The 25,000-nt window shown below is 33.7% G+C and overlaps 1 protein-coding gene across 5 annotated transcripts in view; it reads right to left on the bottom strand.

Moving 5' to 3' along the window:
• Positions 1 to 25,000, bottom strand: part of LOC135200064 (uncharacterized) — a 423,322-nt gene that overhangs the window by 44,624 nt on the left and 353,698 nt on the right. For 2 of the 5 annotated variants that reach the window (XM_064228323.1, XM_064228325.1), the window contains exon 1: positions 16,659 to 16,984. The exons of the other annotated variants lie outside the window; for them this stretch is intronic. The gene's annotated coding sequence lies outside the window, so the exon portion shown is untranslated. Of the gene's footprint in view, positions 1 to 16,658; positions 16,985 to 25,000 lie in introns of those variants that run through there. 5 annotated transcript variants of the gene reach the window in all.

Here is a 25,000-nt window from a genome sequence, read left to right as displayed (position 1 = left end):
AAAACATTAAATACATAGCAGAAATCTTAAACTTCTTTATAATCAATAGAGATAAACACACAAAACACATGAAAAAAAAATAATTGTACGAATTTCATAAGGAACGATGCAAAAAAATAAAAAAAAACTCAAAGAAAACATAAAATTAAATACTGAAAATCCTTCGAAAATATTCTGTAGTAAAAAAGCAGTAACAGACTTTAAAAAAAAATAAACCAAAAGAAAAAAAAAGCACCGTCTAAATTCGACCCTTTTCGAAGCACAAACAACTTAAGCGTAAAATCGTGGTCTCTCTCAGTCCATCAGCGTAAACAACTGAGACCAGCTAAGGAAGGACACTGAAGGACAAACCGCGGCGAAAAGATGAAGTGACGAGAGAGAGAGAGAGAGAGAGAGAGAGAGAGAGAGAGAGAGAGAGAGAGAGAGAGAGAGAGAGATTAAAACGAAAGAACAACTCTGGTGATGAAGGAAGAGCGTCAGCTGGTTGGCAAAGTTCTTTATTTTGATCAAACTGAAACCTAAAACTTTCTTACCTCTTACTGACGGTTAATTATTTATGCCATGAAGTAAATTCTCTGGTTCTGAAGATTACTATGAAATCTAATGATGAACATTGTCCGATTACATCTGGAGAAATGCCTACATTTTCATTGACTTTCTGAAAAACATTTTTATAATCAAATAATCTTCATAACTTACTTTATTAAATATATATATATATATATATAATATATATATATATATATATATAAATATATATATATTATATATATATAATATTTTATTATTCGTTATTGATTGTCGGTATCACCCACCTCGACCATGAGAGGCCTTAATTAGTCGTTGGTCGCAGTAGTTAATTATGAAAAGTTATGTATAATATAATGTACATATATTTGTGTCAATGGCAAAACTTTGTGACAAAACTGATTGAAACCAAAGCAAACGAAAATAAAACATCCGGTGGTCCGTTTTATCTGGGTTAGAATAAATTCTGCTATCAATGGCAGTTTAGTGAATCCGCGATGCATGGGGAGAGATTTCAACTACCCCGAAAGTACTTATCATACTCAGTTACCTCTGATTAAAAATTCGCTGTCATTTTTGTGTCTGACTTTTTCCTTTTCACTATACAATCTTATAATCTAAAATAATCTTTCATTAACATTACTTTATAATATATATATATATATATATATATATATATATTATCTATATATATATATATATATATATATATATATATATATATATATATATTATATATATATAGTGGTCAATTTCTGGGTTAGATTAAATTCTGCTATTAATGGCAGTTCATTGAAACCACGTTGGAAGTGGAGAGATTTCAACCACCCCGAAAGTAGTTATCACATCCAGTTACCTCTGATTAAAAATTCGCTGTCATTTCTGTGTGCCTGACTTTTTCTTTTTACTAAACAGTTAATAATAATAATAATAATAATAATAATAATAATAATAATAATAATAATAATAATAATAATGTGTATACATACAACGAAAATGTTCCTTCTGCATTTCACAAGTTAAGAAAAGTTAAATTTTTCCACCATATGGGAATTTTTCAATTTTATTCGTTGAAACAAAAAATCACGAACTATACAACAAAGGCATTACATACAATGCCACATCTTATGAAAGAAAAGGAAAATGATGTGGAGAGAGGATGAATATGCAGAATAACATGTTAGAAAAAAAAGAAATAAATAAATAAAAAAAAGAACGTAAGAAGTCGAAAAAGCCCCAGCCCCGTCACACGTGGACCCAACCTTAATTTGCCTGACCCTTTTCGACCCAAACCTAACCAGACCTGTGTCGATGTTGTAAACAACTTAGGATTAAGTTACTCGCTGGTTCAGCCCTCTCTCTCTCTCTCTCTCTCTCTCTCTCTCTCTCTCTCTCTCTCTCTGCATCAACCACATCTTTTCCATCGACGTTTACGAGAAAGAGGAATACTGAAGCAAGGATATATGCCTGCCTGATAATTACACTTTGCCTAGAGAGGATTTTATGATTGGTTTCACTCCAGTGGGATGAGGATTACCTCGTCGAGGTATACATACCTCTCATTTTGATCGTACGTATTTTGACAGAGCAACGAAGACTGATGTCCATTTTTACTAAAGTTACAACCTACAACAGTTGCTATAGTAGATTCACAACAACCGTGCATTTGATGTTTAGGCCAGTCCATTACGACGCTCCTGATTGGCTGTTGATAAGCTAATCACAGGGCTGGAAACTCTCAGACTCTCGAGAGTTCACATGGGTAGGATCTATGTTCCACCGCTCCTGAGGGATACCTTTTTCAAAAGCATCCCTCAGGAGGGGAGAACATACATCCTGCCTACGTGAACGCTCGAGAGAGACTGAGAGTTTCCAGCCCTGTGATTGGCTTATCAACAGCCAATCAGGATCGTCGTAAGGGACTGTCCTCGACATCAAATGCACGGCTGATGTGAATCTACTATAGCAACTAAGTACACAATTCTCTGCTTAGGTCAATAGAAGCATACTGGAATTAGGGAACGAAGCCATTCGTCCTCCCTCGTCTGGTTCGAGATTCGAACACAATTCCTCATGTAATGAGCAATCGAGGGCATAAAGAGAGAGAGAGAGAGAGAGAGAGAGAGAGAGAGAGAGGAGAGAGGGTGGGGTGGGGCGGCAAACAGGTGGGATTGGCGGGGACAGGGATAACGGCAAACCTACAGAAAAATTTTTCTAACAAAAGAATGCATTATGTAAATAAGTTCTAGGAAATCTGACAAAACGAGCCGGGTCTCTCTCTCTCTCTCTCTCTCTCTCTCTCTCTCTCTCTCTCTCTCTCTCTCTCTCTGTATTTGTTTGGTCTCATGCGTATAATATTAACGGAAAAATCAAATGTGGACAAAACACTCAAATCTTAGTAAGCCAGGAATTGGGACTTAGAGCTAAAGGCACCTTTGAAGATCATATCAAACTGCTGATAATCACTGGGATCATGGACTGCAAAAGAGAGAACCCAATGAATATTTTATAAATGATTCCACACCAGTGGGGTGACGATAAACTCGTCGAGGCCCTCCCATTGAGAGAGAGAGAGAAGAGAGAGAGAGAGAGAGAGAAGAGAGAGAGAGAGAGAGAGAGAGAGAGGCGAGTGCACTGACACTAACATCACTTATTTCTTGTAGAGAATAAATCATGTGTAAGTTAAGCCTTAAGTTCAAGTAAGCTAAACAAGGTGATTTTAATCATTATCTTATTTAAACGTAGCTACACAGATACTCACATATGAAAACATACGCTAAATTAACGTGCATAAGTAATAGCACTGTTCAAAAAATATGTAATTAGATAAAACGAAGCAATTGAAATATGATGTGAATGGAATACCAAAATATTAGGAAAATCCATCAATATTATCATACAACAAAGCAAAAAACGACAGCAATTGTATCAACTTCACCAAATTGAAAGAGCCATGCTAGTACTCAGTTCACGCCTACAATAAATTACGTAACGCAGATACAAATCACTCCCAGAATAGTTAAGACATAACAGTGATTTATGGTGGTTTTTATTCGTACGTACTCTTCAAAGCCCTGCTCTGTAAAAGTCACTATTGGAATGACTGAAGAGGAATTTAATATTTCACGTCCCATCTGTTATATACCTTGCTTGAATGTGTGTATAGATGTTTTATGTTTGTTTATATATACTGCATACATATATAATATATATAGTGTGTGTCATTATAATAATTTTATTTTGCACGTGATTCATGTATCACACACATCCACGGTTGAAAAAAATAGAAGCGGGGTGTAGGTCCTGACCGGTTTCGACTTTACACCCCGCCTCTTATTTTCCACCTGTGGATATGTGGATATATATATATATATATATATATATATATATATATATATATATATATAAATATACATACACACACACACACACACACACACATATATATATATATATATATATATATATATATAATATATATATATATATATATGTGTGTGTGTGATTAAATATCTTTAAAACTTTATTTATACTTAAGACATCATGAAATCTTACAACTGTTATACCTGTGTATGTAATTTTCAGTAATCTATCTATCTATCTATCTATCCATGGGCAACCCCGCACCATTATCCGAGAGGGTGAAAACAAGCAAAAGATGAGAAGAAAGGGAGCAAGACCTAACCCCGAATAGTGAGCAATTCTTCAACGTCTCTAAAAGAATGCAAGGACATGTCTCCTGTGGCTGTCAATTGGAGCATGGACAAGCAAGCAAGCAAAACGTGCAACGATCCTAAGCAAACCGATCTGATCGGCAACGGGTTACATTGTGGAGTCACATTGTGACCCTAGAAGCAAACAGTAAGTGGGTAGAGAAAAGAATGTTAAACATTTCCCTTAGGAAATTTTCGTTCTAAATGAATTAAATTTAGGCCAAAGGACGATCACTGGGACCTATGAGGTCATTCAGCGCTGAAACGGAAATTGACAGTTAAAGGCTTGGAAAGTGCAAAAGGAGGAAAACCTCACAGTTGCACTATGAATCAACTGTTAGGAGAGGGTGGAAAGTAAGATGGACGAAAAAGAATATGAAAGGAGGTACAGTAAAAGGAATACAAGGGGATTACAGCTAGGGGACGAAAGAACGCCGCAAAAGAACCTTAAGTAATGCCTACAGCGCACCGCATGAGGTGCACTGACGGTACTATCTCCCTACGTTTTAATCTTGAACAAGCTGACAGTTATCGAGAAAGAAGGCCTAACCACGAAAGAAATTCCAGATAAGAGACGGACAGACGGAATTCTCTCGAATGAACCTTTCTGGAGAAGCCGGAAAATTCAAGAAATGTTCGAGGCGACTTCTCCTCCGACTTCGCCGAGTCTGTCCTGCCACGGCGTGCGTGTAAAATCTGTTAAAGAGGTGATTATTTTCACTTGAGAGACATAATCTACTCCTTCAGCTGATAGACGGGAGATTAATGCGAAGACAACAACGCTTCGGTTCATGGAATCAAAGACGAAAATAATTTTCTGGTTAGTCCGCAACGGCCCGAATTAGATCTCAAAAGACACCGTGGTTTTAATCTTGGCGAGTTGGAGGGTTCGTACAAACATCACTCTTCTTTACTTTCCCCGAGTTCTTGAATAAATTAATACATAAATTATTCATTTATTTAATAATTCAATTTGGGATCATGTAAACGTAGTTTTCATTTATTTTCTACACACACATAAATTATTTAATAAATTTAAATATATATTATATCTATAATTATATGTATATATATGTGTAATTAAATAAAAAAAAAATTTTTTTTATATAATATATATACTAGATAGATATATATATATATATGCATATATATATATATATTATATACAAACATTCTTTCTTCTATACTATCTTAAACGCACATGCACCCACTACTGTGGAAGTTGATCAACGTTCGGTTTGCTACACATGTTCGTATGCCAATAATAATAGTAATAATAATAATAATAATAATAATAATAATAATAATAAATAATAATCCAACCCTCTTGGTTTGGGACAGGCCTTTTGTGGGGCACGAGCAACAAACAGCAATAATAAGTCTCTTCTATTTCGCTCTGGACTGACGAACTATTGAAAACAAGTTTGAGGGTTGAATGAATGTTCGTCTACGTAAGCAGGTAGACAAGAGACTTGTACAAAGATAAGCCAATAGATCTAACAGTTGCTGAGGTCTATAGACGAAACAGATGGTTGGAGGGACCCGCTTCCTGGTTTCTTCAGACAGTGCTATTAGCCAAAGGCCATTTAAGAGCAGGTTTCACATTTAAACAAGTGAAAAATGAGCAGAAGTTTTCTGTACAGCGTATAATGCTGTATGAAACTCTCAGCCATGGCCCGGTGCTGACCTGTGTTGTTGGCACCTATAGCAGTGTCAGAATTAAAACTACTGATGCTATAGGGCTGCAATTTGGTATGTTTGAAGATTGGAGGGTGGATGATCAACATACCAATTTGCAGCCCTCTATCATCAGTAGTTTTTAAGATCTGAGGGCGGACCGAAAAAGTATGGACAAACGAAGAGCCATCTCAATAGTTTTCTTTTACAGAAAAAAATTGTACCTCAAAAAGTTAGCAAACTAAGATAAAATCGTTCAATGGTCCAGCAATTGTATTTCTTGATTAATTCAGCCCATATATAACGTAGAAAAAAAGTTTCGCAGCCAAGCATATGGCTCAGTAAGTTGTTTTCTCACAAAAGAGTAGTTCAAGTGTCAAACGATTCTTTTTAAAACTCTCCAAGTTCAAAAATGCATCTCAAAAAGTTCGCAGACAGTCAAATATGTACTTGAATAAAAAAAAAAGCTTTTCTCTCTCTTAATAAGGAAATAAATAAATAAATAAGTAAATAAATAAATGCGTCCAACGTCCAACCATAACTAAACCAGGCAGTACAAAAGGCTACAAATAAAGATCGGATGTCAGACAAATAACTAAATGAGATTACGTAATAGGATTAAAAACGTTGGTTGGGAAGCATATACCTAATTAGGACCGCAAACAGGGATAAAAAAAGGCTAAAAGTCAAGCATTTACCTAAATAAGGTGAGACGAAAGGCTGATAAGAGAACTCCACCGGGCAAGTATTTACTTGGCTAGTATAAACACAACGAAAAATATAAAATAGAAAAACACGAAAAATAACAAGGAACTAGAAAAACACGATTTAAAAACTAGAAAAAACAAAAAAATAAACTAGAAAAAAAAATAAACAAACTAGGAAAAACACGAAAATGAAAAAATAGAAAAAACACGAATAAACACTAAAAAAAATTAAAAAAATAAACAACTTAGGAAAAACGCAAAAAATACAAAACTATAATAAACATGAATGAAAAAACTAGAAAAATAAACAACTTAGGAAAAACGCAAAAAATACAAAACTATAAAAAAACGAATAAGAAAGACAGAAACAACACGAAAAATATACAAACTAGAAAAAACGCGAAAAATACAAAACTATAAAAAAAACACAAAAAAAGTATACAAAAAAACACGAAAAATTAGGCGACCATCAACCTCCCGCATCCATTTGTTCGTAGACACATGCACAAGGTCTCCCTCGAAATGACTGCATTCCATTCCAATTTTTCCGAGTGAATGCGCGCGCGCAGGGGGCCTTCGCCTCACACACCACATTCTCTCCTCTTCTCCCTTTTCTCCTTTCCATCAATTATTATCATCTCTTCCTCGTTTCTCCTCGTACATATTCGACTTTGTTTTATTTTTTTAACATAACTCAAAAGAAATATCGGATTCATCGTGTTTTTTTTCCAGTTCACTTTTAACTTATTTTCTGCAATTTATAATTTTATATCTGTTTTCAAGTTAACGTCTTTGCAAACTAAAAGATGCGTAATCACAAATGTTAACCCTTTGTCATTCTATCCACACATATATGTATATACTGTAGTAATATATATATATATATATATAATAATATATATATATATATATATATATATATATAATATATATATATATATATACTATATATATATATAATATACATATATAATATATATATATATATATAGTATATATTATAATATATATATATATATATATTATTATATATATATATATATATATACATTCAACCTTCGACTCATAGTCCTCATCCACCCCTTAGTTCTTGTTCTCATCTCAAGGTATGGCTGCCACAGATACAATTCATCCACGTGTGAGTGTTAACCCGCCCCCTAGCATGGGCCTGATAAATTTTAGCGGTTTTGATATATATTAATATATATACATATTATATATATAATATATATAATATATATGAATATCATATAATATATATTTATATATTTACACATATTTATGTAAAATCTACTGGTGAATTTTGCCAGAGACATATGTAATTGTAATAGCAAAATGCCCTCTTAAATTCTCAAATTCTTCGGGCTTTTTTTTTTGTGTACGCTTGTCACTGCAAAGCCTCAATATCCAAGTGCAAGAAATATGAAGAAATCATGATGCCCGGTAGCGGAAAACGAACCCGCGATACCATAATCACGACGAGGTCACGTTGCCGACCTGACCAGGAAAAGGATAAAAGTTTATTGCCTCTCTGACATACATACATTTATACCTGTCGTTTTCAGGTATATTTATTAGAGTTGGAATAGACCCATATCCACCATCGTACCCAAGTGGGCAATCGCTTTGCCCAAATGGGTACAATGGTGAGGATGGTGTCTATTCCAGTTCTAATAAATATACCTGAAAGCGACAGGTATATATGTATGTAAGGGAGGCCATGGACTTTTACCTTTCTCGCGGTCAGGTCTGCAACGTGACCTCGTCGTGATTAGGGTATCGCAGATTCGTTTCCTGTTACCGGACGTCATCATTTCTTCATATTTCTTGCACATGGATCTTAGGGCTTTGTAGTCATAAGCGTATGCAGAAAAGCGCGAAGAATTCGAGAAGTTAAGAGGGCATTGTGGCTATCACATCACAATTACACACACACACACACACACAAGAGAGAGAGAGAACAAGGTGGAGGGGGAGGGGGGACGGGGGGAAGACAGCACGAACTACGTCGTTTGAGACACGAACCCGCCCCCACCCCCACCCCAATCGCTTCCCTTATTCCTTTGGTCACGGCGTGTGGATCAAGTTCGGGATTTTAAGAAATTTGTCTCAACAATAGCACTTCTGTGCACACTCGGATGACCACGTGAAACACTAACAGCCTCTGCCGATATGAAATTACATTCCCAGGCAACAGATTTCAACAGAGAATTCACCCCCTTGCACGCTATGTTAAAAGGGAACACGGAAGATTGTGCGCTGTTCGAGAAAAAAATGAAATTTCAACCGGGATTTTTTTTTGGGGGGGCGATAACCTTTTTAGAGTGATACGATTTCCTTATTTCATCACAATCACGGCCAGTATTACTGCTGCTAAAACAGCTACTATTAATACATAACCTTTTTGAGTAATACGATTTCCTTGTTTTATCACAATCATGGTCAGTATTCCTGCTGCTAGAACAGCTACTATTAATACCACAATCGTAAAAATAATAATAATAATTTTCCCTTAAGTAGGGGATAAGAGTAATTTCAACCAATACATCTTCGACACAGGACACTCAGTCTTTGTGTCGCTGATAACCATACACTTTTAAAAATAATAATAATAAAGATGACATAAAATGAAACTGATTAAACATTTATAAGTTGACCGAATATAATGATGAAGTCAAATTTGTGAAGAATCATATCAAAGGATAGTTAGGGACATCACTCGATCCCTCATAGGGTTTTTAACTTTTATTTTGATCTAATATTTTTATTGTAAAAACAACTACAAAAACTGTCAACAAAAAACTTTCAACCTGTTTGTATGGTGTTTTTACGTTGCATGGAACCAGTGGTTATTCAGCAACGGGACCAACGGCTTTACGTGTCTTCCGAACCACATCGAGAGTGAACTTCTATCACCAGAAATACACATCTCCAACACCTCAGTGGAATGCTCGAGAATCGAACTCGCGGCCACCGAGGTGACACGCCAACACCATACCAACCACGCCACTGATTTCATCTTTAAATACAGATAACTGTGGATTTGTTTCTCCATTTTAAGACTCTTGCTACTTTGGGTATTTTTTAACAATAATAATATTTCGTTCTTAAATAAGTACTAAAAATAAAAAAAAATTGAATTTAAAGGAAAGTTAGAATGGCGGAAATGAAGACTTGGAGCAGACTTTAAATCCTGGAAAGGCCCGTCTCCCAGAGATCTGTATCTGAAGGGGGGGGCCGGGTAGGGGGACGGTACTTCGAAGACCGAGTAAATAAGGAGAAGGTTAAGGCCATCTTGTCACAGAAGGGAGCGACTGGAAAACAAGATCTGGAAGCAGATTGACGAAATGGCAGTAATGACAGATGACATGTTTGCGTCAGGACACAGAACAAATTTGTCAATCATTTATGGGACTGAACATCTATACAGACTCGGATGAGGTTACTACTGACAATGCCAAACATATTCAAATTATTACCGAAAAATTATAATAAATGATAATATATCAGTAAAATATATTTTAAAAGGTTATCATTTACATGGTCATGTACAGCAAATTAAGATATTTTTATTATGGCTAAATAAAAAAAGATACGACCGCATTCCTAAATAAATGCGTATGAACTTTTTGAACATTCAAAATATTGCTTAAAAAATTATAATGGATGACAATAAATTAATAAAATACCTCATTAGGATATTCCTAAATAAACGCATATGAACTTTTTAAACATTCAAAATATTGACCCAAAAATCATAATACAAGTCAATAAATTCATAAAATACATCTTCAAAGGTTACCATTTACACGGTCATGACCAGCAAATTAAGATATGTTTATTATGGCTTAAAAAAACAAAAGATAGATACCACCGTATTCCTAAATAAACGCATATGAACTTTTTAAACATTAAAAATATTGACCCAAAATTATAATAAATGACAGTAAATTAATAAAACATATCTTCAAAAGTTATCATTTACACGGTCATGTCCAACAAATTAAGATGTTTTTATTATGGCATTAGAAAAAAAAACTACCGTATTCCTGAATACACGTATATGAAGTTTGATATCTTTGTCTGCTCTACGCCGCATTATTTGACGTTATGAATGTTTCCTTTCAACAAAATATGACATAAAAATTAATAACGAATGCTTAGTTCGATTCTCCATTTTACAATTAATCGTTCTGATCTCTATCATTCTATGATAACCCTTATCATTAACTATAAAATTTAATACATAATATCTATATAAGTCAACTCTTATCATTAATACCGGCATTCAGTTCTCAGCTACTGGGAGGAGCCAGTTCTATCAATATCAAGTAGAACACTAATACTTCCTGCATAAAAATGTCCATCTTTTACCACCTTTCTTTTATTTATTGTAAAATCGGCAAGTAAACGCGATATCCTCATTCAATGAGTTCTTCGCTTTCAACCTTGCACTTGCAGTTTGCCTGCTTCCTATAAAGTCTAAAGTGATCATTGTATGCAATTGGATTCCTTCTTCAAAATCCTATGCAAATATTTATAGAAGGAGCCCTACAGATTACATTCACATCATCTTCGAGTTGCCTCCTTGCTTTCATGGCTGCAAAATTCTGAATGAAAAATAGGACAAATTTCTCAGATTACTTAAAAATGAACTAAAACGTTCAAAACTAACCACTTAGCGACCGCCAACCAACACACAACAAAAAAAAAAAAATTAGAATACTGAAAAATGGACTAAAATGTTCAAAACGAAAAGAAAAAAAAAATGCTTCTTTTGGCATCTGCAGTTTTGGTTGCAATACAAAATCGATCGAGATATGTTACGTTTGTTTAAAGGTATAAGAACATTTTGGTATATGCACACATACAAACATATATATATATATATATATATATATATATATATAATATATATATATATATAATATATATATATATATATAATATATATATATATATATATATATATATACATAATCATACATACACACACATATAGTATATATGTTTATTATTATCATTTTCATGATCATCGAAAAAAATATATCTTTATGTTAAAATAGAGAATTTCATGTGCGTAAATGAGTCTACGAATGCTCACAGTTCAATGCAGATGAATTAAAACACTGTTGCTATCGTCGTTTTCACCGCTGAAACAACAACAACAACAATAATAAATAATAATAATAATAATAATAATAATAATAATAATAATAATATAATAATAATAATAATAATAATATTAATAATGGAGAAACAATTCCAGTTATGTATGGGTGCAAATGACTGTACAGGGGGTTCCAACAGATTCTCGAAAGCTCTGCATTTATTTCTAAACCTACTTGTTTCCGAACATAACTGTGGAACTGTTTCTCCATTTCAAGACTCATGCTACTTGTAATAATAATAATAATAAAAATAATATAATAATAATAATAATAATAATAACAACAATTTTCGTTTCAGTAATGAGCGAACACTTGTAATACCAATAACTCTTTATCTTATTATTCATACATCACGTAGTTAGGACCAAATTTACCAGTCGAGAGAGAGAGAGAGAGAGAGAGGATCAACACCCATAGCTTTCATTTCTTTTCTTTACTAAAGATAATCCTTTCTCCTGATGCCCCGACACACTCAACCCAACACCCTATCACTCGTTCTTGCGTCTCTCAGGCCTCACGGGGACCCATCCTTAACCGGCCAGCAAGGACACTGAGAAGTTAAATGTGTGATTTTATAATGTAGTATTTTTGCGTTTATTACGCATTTCTTCCCGGCCCCCCCCCCTTTTTTTATTTTTATTATTTTATTTATTTATTTTTTTTTTACTTCGCATTGTTTTCCTCGGGGCTTGGCTGAGAAAGGGTTACGGATTTATTTTGTTCTAAGTATAATTATTGTAGTTTTAATTTTTCTGTTCATTTATTTAACTTGTCTTGACCTCGAAGATAGGAAAATATTGTTAAAATTCACACTGTTATTATTATTATTATTATTATTATTATTATTATTTTTATCTATTAGTTATTATTATTATTATTATTATTATTATTATTCTAAGGGTTCTACAATAACTAAAAATTTAAAAGTTCGTGTATAATTTATGAACACTTTATAAAAGTGTTTATAAATGTTTACATTCTTATTATTGTTGACCCCTTAGAACATTGTATATACATACTCTCGTGATAGAGAGTTTTCCCAATTATTATAATTATATTATTATTCATTCCCAATTATTATTATATTATTTTTCATAATGCAAGATCAGCTATAACGAACAAACCGCAGAATAAAGTGATAAAAATTTATATAGACAAGAACAGTGCATAACAGATTTAAATACTGCAACAATCAAAACCATTATACAGTAAAATAAAAATTTACATATAAAAATCACATGCTCACTTGAGAAACATAAATAAACTAAGTATTCCTTGGTGGTTCTCCAAAGCATCGTTACGTACTTTTTTTTAAATTTTCACTGAATTAAACCAGAGAATTAAAAAGCATTGCAACTGCAACATAATCAGTGTTGCTTATAAGGAGCAAGAATCATGATAAATTAGAGCAAAAGTAATAGAATGATTTCTTGTAGAAGAACGACGAAAAAAAAAAAACAAAAAAACACCGAGGTATAAAATTGATCACAAAAAATTAAAAACGAATATTCAAAGTTTTGTGAAATAATCTTTCAGGCATTAAATTAGCGACTGGTGAGCGATATTAAAATAAGTAAAAATTGCCGTACACAACGTTCTTACTAGGCAGCCATATTACCTATAAGCTCAGATTATGTACAAACAGCGAGTACTTGTGAAAATAAAACCTTCCGGAGGAGAGAGAGAGAGAGAGAGAGAGAGAGAGAGAGAGAGAGAGAGAGAGAGAGAGAGAGAGAGCTATTTACATTGGCATATAATAGGTTATCCTAGCAACAAAATTCAACACTTCATTTTAAAGCGAATATAAAAAAATAGCAAAATCTAATATAGAAGACGTCCTATTGAAAACGAGAGAGAGAGAGAGAGAGAGAGAGAGAGAGAGAGAGAGAGAGAGAGAGAGAGAGAGAGAGAGAGAGAGAGAATCTAAAATCTAAATTATTTCAACTTCAGAAATCAATCAATACTACACACTAGACTGTCAAATTAACTAGTCATCTTCAATTTGCTTAGGTTCTAAGAATAACAATTAACAGCCTTTCACTAATTTTTTTTTTAACAAATACACGTCTCCACAAACATCTGAATGACCATGCTTTGCTAGTTTTAAATCTTTATTTTAATAATTTTACGAGGACAACGTAAACTTGTAAGTACCACAGCTAATTTTTTTTCTTATATATAATTCATGTTTCTTATACTGAAATTAAAGGATAAATGTAATAACAATATATTAATATATTTACCAATATTAATAATAACAGTAATTAAAAAAATACTCATAGCATAAGTCTTGAAATGCAAAAACAAATTCTCTAGTTATGAATATGGACATATATTTAAAGATAATTCGGTACATATACATAACTGTGGATTTGCTTCTATAATAATAATAATAATAATAATAATAATAATAATAATGATAATAATAATAATAATAATAATACTTTGAATACTGACAAACAAAATCCCGTAGACTTTTTCACATCCTTACGCAATCGTAGGTTCTCCATCATAATTCAAACATATACTAACAAACAGCTTCCTTGATTCATGATTTCTTTGGTAGAAGGAATTCAAGAAATCTATGGGAAACAAGTCATCGATACCTAATATCATTTCAGTTTTTAATCAAATAACTTTAGTACTTTCCAAGGACATATGTCAACAGAAAGTTATGGTTGTACTCTAAATCACTAGTGATTCTGAAAGTGCCACCAATAAGGATGTATCTTCATTATCAAATTCGCTTAAAACTTACACAGAAACAAGTCGCTGATTTTAACGTGTGATACTTCTGACCAGCACTTAAAAATGAGCATAAATGTCTTTGAAAAAAGACCGACAAACTGTTCATTGAAGAAAATCAAATCATAATTCTGAAACTATTACATATTATTCGTGATTTGTCGATTAGTTTGCTAAGTTCTAACTCTTCATATATTATCCAAGTATTAAGAAATAGATAAATTCCATTATTCTTAAAATAATATATACATCCAATAGTAAAAAACTCATAAGAAAACAAGGAGCGATAATTATAAAAATTCACTAAAATTGCAGGTCTTATGAAACCCACTTCTAAGAGAACATTTTTTAGTACAATTTAAAACGATTGGTCCTTTGATATGAGAGAGAGAGAGAGAGAGAGAGAGAGAGAGAGAGAGAGAGAGAGAGAGAGAGAGAGAGAGAAAACGCGCCACTTACTTGACAGTAAATGTTCCTCGGGAGATTGCGAATTCGATCAAACCATCAAGCGTTCTTTCAAGATGACAGTTGAAATAAATGTTTATTTTTATCATTCTTATATGAGAATTTGACCTTCTTTTATGACTTTCAACATTTCATTCACAGTGGCATGTCAATATGTCGATACGTTTATTCGAATGATATACAAATCAAGGCCTCTCTTCGAAAATCTGTAAACAATCTTTTAAGACAGAAAAATCTTACTGACATCATCATATTTCCTTCGTTTAAACACTTTTCAATATTAATATCGAGAAATCATATTGGAAATCACGTAAAACAACTCGACCGAAAAAGAAAAACAAAAGCATCCATTAAAAAAAAAAAAATCCAAATGGTGCAGATGTAACCAACGACCCGTATCACTGGAACGAATTGGCTGCGTTCCAGCTGATATCGAGAGAGACTTAAAAAAAAAAAGAAAAAAAAAATAAGAGTCGATTCCACTACAGAAACAAAAACTACCGTGCCAGAATTCACAGCGTAACAGTCAATACTTGAATATATAGTACGTACAGTTAATCACGCTTTCATCACAAAAATGATAAGCGTTAGTAAATAATTGACAAAGTGTTTTGTATATGTATCAAAAATTATATATATATATATATATATCTATTATATATATATATCTATATATATATATATATATATATATAGATAGATAGATAGATAGATAGATAGATAGATATATATATTACTAGCGAGAACAGTATACCATGCAGACAAGGATGGCGAAAGACAGATAAAACAAACCAAATATTCCACAAAATGAGTAATTTGACAAATAATCACCTCTAACGAACTATGAGCCCCATTGCAACTGCTTTACTGAAATAATAATTCTACTGATTGAGAGATATCTGAATATATTTTTTTACACTTATGTGACAACATTAGTTGTCTTTGACACATCCACTTGGAGAACTATTCTACCTAATAACTATTCAGTTGAATGGCTATTTCAATGATAACTATATATATTTATATTTATTCGTGAATGGCAAGACCATATAAACTTTCAATTGAAATGCAAAGGTATATTCAATGTGTTGTTTAATACAATAAATCTGCTTCATTTGATGACGGTCTCCTTTATATTAATGTAAAACTTTAAGTGGCATCTTTGAATGGGCTACTGAATCAATTATTGCTTAATTTAAGGCCAGAAATTCCTAAGTAAACAAAGCTATTTTATCTCATTTTATTTCTAAAACAGTTTATGAGTAATAATCATTACTGTACAAACATTAAATGTTTTCAAAGACCGCAAATATAATTCTCACTAATACTTTCAATGAAAATAAAAAGTTAAAATAACTCATGGGTGAAAACGTCACTTGAAATGCAATGATTTCAAAGTGTAGCACATCTAGGTAAATTGTTCCAAAGAATCAAAATGGTTGTAAAGCTTAATTTCATAAATTTCAATAAATAAACAATAACGGACGAAGATTTTTAATCATTTCAATTTGATTAACTTTTTCGAGAAAATCCATAATACTTCCTTCATAAAAAAATACAAAATGTCCAACATTACTCTATAGAATTATCAAAACATTTCTGCAGATCGCATAAAACATAAGACCTAGGGAAAAAAATAGAGTGCCACTTACCGGCAATTTCGTAAACAAACGTCTAAATCTGACCAAAACAAACTCGTTTAAAAAAAAAAGGCACTTCAATGTCACGAAGTTCACACAAGGTCACTCAGTATCTCTATATTCTCATTATTAACTCACATGGCCTCATCACACCAGAAATGTTACACAACCGAATCACGAGTACAAAAATCTTGAGCAACAGAGTCCTTCCTTCTCCTTGGACACGAGGGAGAGAAAGAGCCGATGGGAAAAGACACAGACTTTACGACAGTGATAATGGACCAAGAGGCAGAGCGGGAGGACGCTTTTAACCGACGTGCGTTCGCTGTCGGGTCCAGAACGGTAATGTGAGCAAGGAAGGAATGGAGTGACCAGACGTTGCTTAGCCTCGGGTTGCCGATTCGCGGGTTTACGCAGCTAGGCCGAGGTAGCCCACTGCGAATCTCTCTTCTCTTCTCTCTCTCTCTCTCTCTCTCTCTCTCTCTCTCTCTTTTAGGGGCTCAGCTGGGCCCAAAGTCGTAGCAATGAGACAGGTCCCGCTCCACGTATCTCCTAAAGGGAATGGGAAGATGGGGGAAAGATTGTGGCGATGGGTGGGAAAGTAGCGACAGTGAGTCTTGAAAGAGGTTGGGAGATGTACCACAAATACAGAAGAAGAAAACATTAATCATAAAGAGTAGAAACATAGACGAGAGCCCAAAACCTAGAAAATAAGACTAGCATCACTAGCTGAAAATGGACTTTTAGTGCCTATGCTCAAATACAACACTGCATAGCATAGTCTATTTATTCACGAACTTGACCATCACACGAAAGGCACATTTACAAGTTACGTATGCATATACATAAATGCATGCATAAATACATACAATACAGGAGACAAATGTGTCTATGAACAGAGGAGTGTAAGTTAACAAATGGGTTTATGTTTGCGAGTCCTAGGAGCAGGAAGGCCGTTCGTTGTGTAGTGAAGCATGGTAATACAACCCCGTAGACTTTTGTATCTGAGTTGCTCTGGATTCGTTTGGAAATGTCAAAATTTTGGATGAAGAGAAAAAGCTTGCCTTCGTTCTATTGGTATGTAGATAGTGTCATAACCATTGCCAAATTCCGGCAATATACTGGGATTTGATGCACCATCCAGTGACACTACGTATTTTACCACAAGGTAGAGTTCCTCGTTGGACGAGTGGTTTTCGCGCTCGGCTATCAATCCGGTGGGCCTAAGTTCGATTCTCGGCGCGACCAACGTGGAATCAGAGGAATGCATTTCTGGTGATAGAAACTCATTTCTCGATATAATATGGTTCGGATCCCACAATAAGCTGAAGGTCCCGTTGCTAGGTAACCAAACGGTTCCTAGCCACGTAAAAACATCTAATCCTTCGGGCCAGCCCTAGGAGAGCTGTTCATCAGCTCAGTGGCCTGGTAAAACTAAGATATACTTCACTTTACTGCAAGGTATTCTATGACGAGAGTTGCAAGAAAAAACAAAACAAACATATATAACTCGGTATCGCAACCCACAGATATGAGATATTACTACGCACAGTTACTGAAAAAAAAAAAAAAAAAACTCTGCATAAACAGGTCGATTTGATCCCGTTACCAAGACGTGCTCGACAAAGGTCAGCCAAGAGACAAAAATTCAAACCGCCTTCAGGAGAGAGTCACGAAAACAAGAAAGACTTCAAGAAGTAACGGTGACTGAATTGAATTGAATTGAAAGTAGAATTTAGGCCAAGCACTGGGATCTATGAGGCTATTCAGCGCTGAAACGGAAACTGACAGTAATAGGGTTGATGGGTGTAACAGGAGGAAAACCTCAAAGCAGTTGCACTGAGAAGCAATAATTGTTAGGCGAGGGTGGAAAGTAAGATGGAAGACAGAGAATATGAAAGGAGGTACAGTAAGAAAGGAATGATAGAGGTGCAGCTACGGGCCGAAGGCACGCTGCAAAAAACCTTAAGCAACGCCTACAGTGCACCGCATGAGATGCACTGACGGCACTACCCCCCTACGGAGAGAAGTAACGGTAACGATATTAAGAAAAAAAAAGAAAAGAAAGGACGTTAGCAGGCAGAGACGAGGAATCACAATCACGTTACTACCAGCCAGGGAGTGGAGGGTAATAATATTCAGAAGAAGAAGAAAAAGAAGAAGAAGAAGAAGAAAACCTTCGCGGAGCTAAGTACCAAGAGAGACGTTCGTTTCTAAAAGTTTTCTGTGACTCACGATTCGTAGCTGTGCGCGTGACGTGGGAGAACAGACAGAAAAGAGAACGTAATAAAGAATTAGCAAATGGTGTTGTAATACATTTTCTTTACAAGGAGCTATGCAACTGCCTCTTTTGTTTTGAAAACAAATTAAATTCTTGAGAATTTTGTCATAAAAAAGATTCGTTCATAATTTGACATTTTTGAGGCGTGGGTGGAGGAGCTGTCTGCAGTAGTTGGATAAAGAAAAATTTCCTTTAGTTACAGTTTGTCAAATATGAATCTATTTTTAAGAGTTTTAAGTCATAATGATGGTTAAGATAGATATGAAAAGTAAAATATAGTATATATATATACACATTAATATACATTATTAATATATTGTACACACATATATATATATATATACTAATTACTTATATTATATATATAATATATATAATAGTATAATATATCTATATCTATACTAAATAATCTATATCTATTCTATTCTTCATAATCTATAATAAATATATATATATATATATATAAGATATATATAAAAGATAATAATATATAATATACACACACAACACAACACACACACACACACATGACACACACGACATACATAATATATATATATATAATGGAATAATAACTTATTAATATATATATATGATATATATTATATATATCAGTCAGTAACCTATGTTGTAATACCAATTTTAATAGCCATGAAATATATATCTAAATAAATATCTAAATATATATATATATATATATTATATATATTATATATCTATATTTAGATATTCATATATATATAATAAATTTACTATTTTCAATCTCAGGTACAGGATCAAACCAAACCTTCCTCTCAAGAAATATGAGGACCATGACAGAGCCAAATAGACCTTCATAAGAGACAAGGCTCCAGTGACACTAGCTACAGTTCTAAGAAGCAATCCACAAGCATAAATGTTAAACGTAGATATTATTGTTCTCTGTATCTCTGTAAATTCCCGATCATGCAAATGAAGACACTCAGTCTCAATGACCGTTTAAGAACGTACATAGTCAGAAAGTGACATTCTTAAATGATCGCACTTTCCATATTTAAAAAAATAAATAAATATGGTATTTTAGCTATTCTAATCTCCATCGATACCGAAGTTCAAACCCCAAACATGATAAAAAATGAAAACAGCCTAATCAAAAATCATACACAAAATCTTGGCTATTCTGGTCCACATCAACGCCATAAGTGCAAAAATTTAACAAGAATAAAAATGAAAGAAAAAAAAGAGAAAAAAAGAGAGGACATTCCTACGACATTCTTCAAAAGACGATGCCGCTTCCTGACGCCGAGAAATAACCGCTTTGTATTCCAGCAATGCTTCGATGCTAGTTACTACAGAGGACTCTTGTGCCTGTACTCGGCACCTTACAGATATTTCCTGCTGTTATTCATTCCCCGAGTGCTTTCAGCTAACGAGGCAAAAGGCCTCGGCGCACAATATCAATAGCCTCCTCGGTAGAAGGACGAAAAACAAAATGGCTTAATGTGTGGCAGCGTTTGTGAATATTATATGGAAGTAGATTCCCAATACTACGCATGCTCACACAAGCAAACAGGACACACACACACGCACACACACACACACACACATATATATATATATATATATATATATATATTATATATATATATAGATATGATATATATATATATATATATATATTATATATATATACTATATATATATATATATATTATATATGAGACTCACCACGGAACAGAACCCCGGGCCTACGAGAGAGAGACTAGGGCATTGTAGCATTGGCGTCTGAACTGCTAATGCCCTGGACACTCACTAGAAAGACCGGGATTCGGTCCCGTGGTGGGGCTGAAATTGACATCTGCGAAACACGTTTCCAAGTGTTCGTTTCCACATATATGTATATTATGTATATGAATGTTTGTGTGCGCGTATGTGCGCGCGTAACGATGTGGACGTACACAGTCGACATAACCACGCACACATATCCGGGCCCTTCGACCGAGCGGCCGAAAGCGTCCTACACTTTGTATATTAAGAAATAAATGACACTGACGTCCTCCAAGCGCTGCCAGCCATCCCTCGCCCAATAGGAATGCCATTACGAAAGGAACCTCGATAAAAGCTAGAAAAAAAGGAGGAGGGGGGGAGGTTAAAAAGGAAACAAGGAAATAAAGAGAACATGATGACATAACTACTTTTGTCATCGTCGGCCATGACGAAGCAGCACACGACGTCGCCTCTCCCAAGATTTTCTTCCCTTTTTCTTTCGTTACGTCGTTTCGTGTGTCACTATTATTGTCTTGCAGTCTGATGATCTATTTTCTTCTATCTCTTCATCTGTTCCACCTCGTTCTTTTAAATTTTTTTCATCGGTGTATTTTTCTTTTAACTTTTTTATCGGTGAATTCTACTTATCTTATATTTTCTTTTTACCATTATTATTCTCATTCTAGTCTCTTCTATCTCTTGGTTCGTTTCCTCATGCTATTCCCGTTTTTCATTCATGACACTCTTATTTTGAATTCGATCTTATTCGCTTCATATATTCTATTCTCCGCATTAGTATATCCTACGAAACTTTTATTTTACTTTAGTTCAGTAATAATACGAATTAAAACAATAATACTACAAATAAAAAAAGATCTATACAGACTCCTCTCTCATATATATATATATATATATATATATATATATATATATATATATATATTATATATATATATATATATATATATATATCACGACAGCAAGACAAACAATAATAAAATAATGAAAATAAAAGCGAATAACGCCTAATTAATAATAATAATAACAATAATAATAATAATAATATTAATAGAGGTAAGATCGATATCGAGGATAATAATCATAGTAATATAACATAATTAATATCGATCTAGCAACAACACTCAAATACAAACAAAACAGCAACAATAATGTTAACAACAACAGCAACAATCATAGTATAACGTAAATAATAACAAAGCAACAACAATACCCAAACAAAACCAATACAACAAAATCAATACAGCAAAAGCAATACTTACAACAACAATCATAGTACTAATATATATATAACAGTAAACTAACAACTACAAAGAAACAATAATAACAAAACAATAAAGCAAAAATAATACTAACAGCAACAGCCAAACATAAACAACGAAAACAACCAAGCTATAACAATACTCACAACACAACAACAATAACAATCATAGTACTAGCATATATACTAATAACACACAAACAACATAAAAAGAAAAACAACCAAGCAAAAACAATACTAACAATAACAACAACAACACCCAAACATAGACAAAAAACAGCCAAGCAATATCAATACTCACAACAACAACAATAACAATCATAATACTAACATATAATAATAAACCAACTAAACAATACTAACAACAACAACAACAACAAAAAACAACCAAGCAATAACAATAGTCACAACAACAACAATCAAAGTATTAATATATGTAATCAGAAACCCACAACAACAACACCCAAATAAAACCAACCATGCAAACACAATACTAACAACAACGTCCAAACATAAACAACGAAAACAATCAACCAATAACAATACTCACAACAACATCAACAACACATCAACAACAAAAAAGCAGTCATGACAGTTCTCATGAAGATGTTTCGAACCGACTAGAGTTCATTCCAGCGTCTTCGGACACCAACAGCCAAAAGGGTAAATTATAACAGGTCCCTCTTGAGGAGATTCCTCAAAGAAAGAATAAAAAAAAAAAAAAAATAAAAAAAGAAGAAGGAAAAAAAGAGTAATGAAGGAGAAGTAAAAGAGGTTCTGAAAAAAAAAGTAAATTGAGTTTAATGTTCTACGCTCTCCATCAGAAATCGTCCTCCACATAAGCGATTCCATATAGTGGAGTGAATATATATATATATATATATATATTATAGTATATATATAATATAGTATATATACTATATATATATATTATATATATATATATAATAATGTATATATATTTTTGTATATATATATATATATATATATATAATCTATATATCACATATACATATACAGATTACAAATATATATTATATATATTATATGTATATATAATATATAAATACATATAATATATATATATATATATATATATTATATATATATATATATATAAATATAATATATAGCCAAAGCCACACGAAAAATAAAAGGAGTACCAAGCGCTTTCGTGTTATTTCAACACATTTCCGAGGTATACAATGTGTTGAAAAAACACGGTATCCCTAGGTACCATTTATTTTTCCCGTGCCGTTGGCTACATATATTGTCACGCGCTAGTGACATATATATATATATATATATATATATATATATATTATATATATATATATATATATATACAATTTGACACGGTCCCAATCGTCCTTCAATTACAGGATCAAGGTTGAACCCTTCCTCTTGCAGAACGTCACCTATACGCATAAAAGTATTATTCCAAATATAAATTACTCGATCATCTAACCTCCACCTACGTCTTACCAATAATTTGTCGTGATATTAGTCTAAGAAGATATTTTTGTTATCAAATAATTCCTTAATGCGGTTAAATCATTAGGAAAAACAAGTAGAGTGTGGGAAGTCCTATGAACACTGACTTCACGTTCCTCTTCATGAATTCCGTGTGGAATCAGTAAACTGGATTGTGAATAGCGATTGAAACCCATCAAATACAAATGTCAAAAGTCAATTGAGGTAATATAAACAAGGAATACTTCTAAACTAGGTGGAGTTAACGCCGAGAACTCCAGAAAGGTTAACTGGCTTGAGGGAACTTCAGAGTGGAACAAATGAAGAGAAAAACTGACTTTGAAATGACATAAGTCCATTTATACATGACGAATGCGGAGTGTTACATCACCACTTCTACAAAAACTATTATTATCATTGTTATTTTTCTTATTTATTTTATTTTACTTATTATTATTATTATTATTATTATTATTATTATTATTATTATTATTATTGGTCTATCACGCTCATCCTTTTCGACAGGGTGGTTTTTAAAGTCTGGGATTCCGGGTTGCATCCAGCCTCCTTAGGAGTCCATCACGTTTCTCACTATTATTATTATTATTATTATTATTATTATTATTATTATTATTATTATTATTATCAAAAAAGCAAAATCGTCAATGGATGAAACAACGCTGTCATGAAAGTTCACTCACCAGTGATGGCTTCAATCGCGGACAAAAGGGGGACATAGAACGTTTGGCAGCATGGTGTTAATTCTATTTGTCTTCTGATCAGTATGGCCCAGTCCAGAGGTTCTCAACTTTTCACCACATGTCAGAATGTCACTCGCCCCCTTTCCAAAATTGTCTGACTCACAAGGTGCATTCCAACTAAAATGCAACAAAATACTAACACAGACACAATCTAGCTCAGAAAAAGACCAGCTTGAACCACACAGTAATGCGGCCCGCGCACGCTGCGTTTTGTGAAATTTGTGTGGTCCTAGAACCAGTTTGAGCCTGCCAACCTGTGGTCACAATTCCCACCCTGAGACTGTGAAATTCCCCGTGGTTAGGAACCGCTTGCCTATAGTAGATTCACATCAACCGTGCATTTCAAGTCTAGGCCCGTCCCTTACGACGCTCCTGATTGGCTATTTATAAGCCAATCACAGGGCTGGAAACTCTCAGTCTCTCTCAAGAGTTCGCATGGGGAGGATGTATGTTCCACCTCTCCTGAGGGATACGTTTGAAAGACGTATCCCTCAGGAGAAGTGGAGCATACATCATGCCTATGTGAACTCTCGAGAGAGACTGAGAGCTTCCAGCCCTGCGACTGGCTTACCAACAGCCAATCAGGAGTGTAGTAAGAGACGGGCCTAGACATCAAATGCAAGGTTGATGTGAATCTACTATAGAAGGTTCTAGGTTGAGTGGCAGCCTATATATCTAGCAGACGCCGTTGGCATATGCGATTCCATGACAATATTGAAACTTACAAAAACCCTTATACGTCTGGTATAAGCGGCGATGGCCTACAATACTAATTGACCACAACTGCATTAAAATAACGCAAAATACGATAATG

Source organism: Macrobrachium nipponense, chromosome 26, assembly GCF_015104395.2.
Source record: "Macrobrachium nipponense isolate FS-2020 chromosome 26, ASM1510439v2, whole genome shotgun sequence".
NCBI lineage: Eukaryota > Metazoa > Arthropoda > Malacostraca > Decapoda > Palaemonidae > Macrobrachium > Macrobrachium nipponense.
The sequence above is the reverse complement of the archived record's forward strand: the minus strand, read 5'-3'. Positions and strand labels throughout refer to the sequence as shown.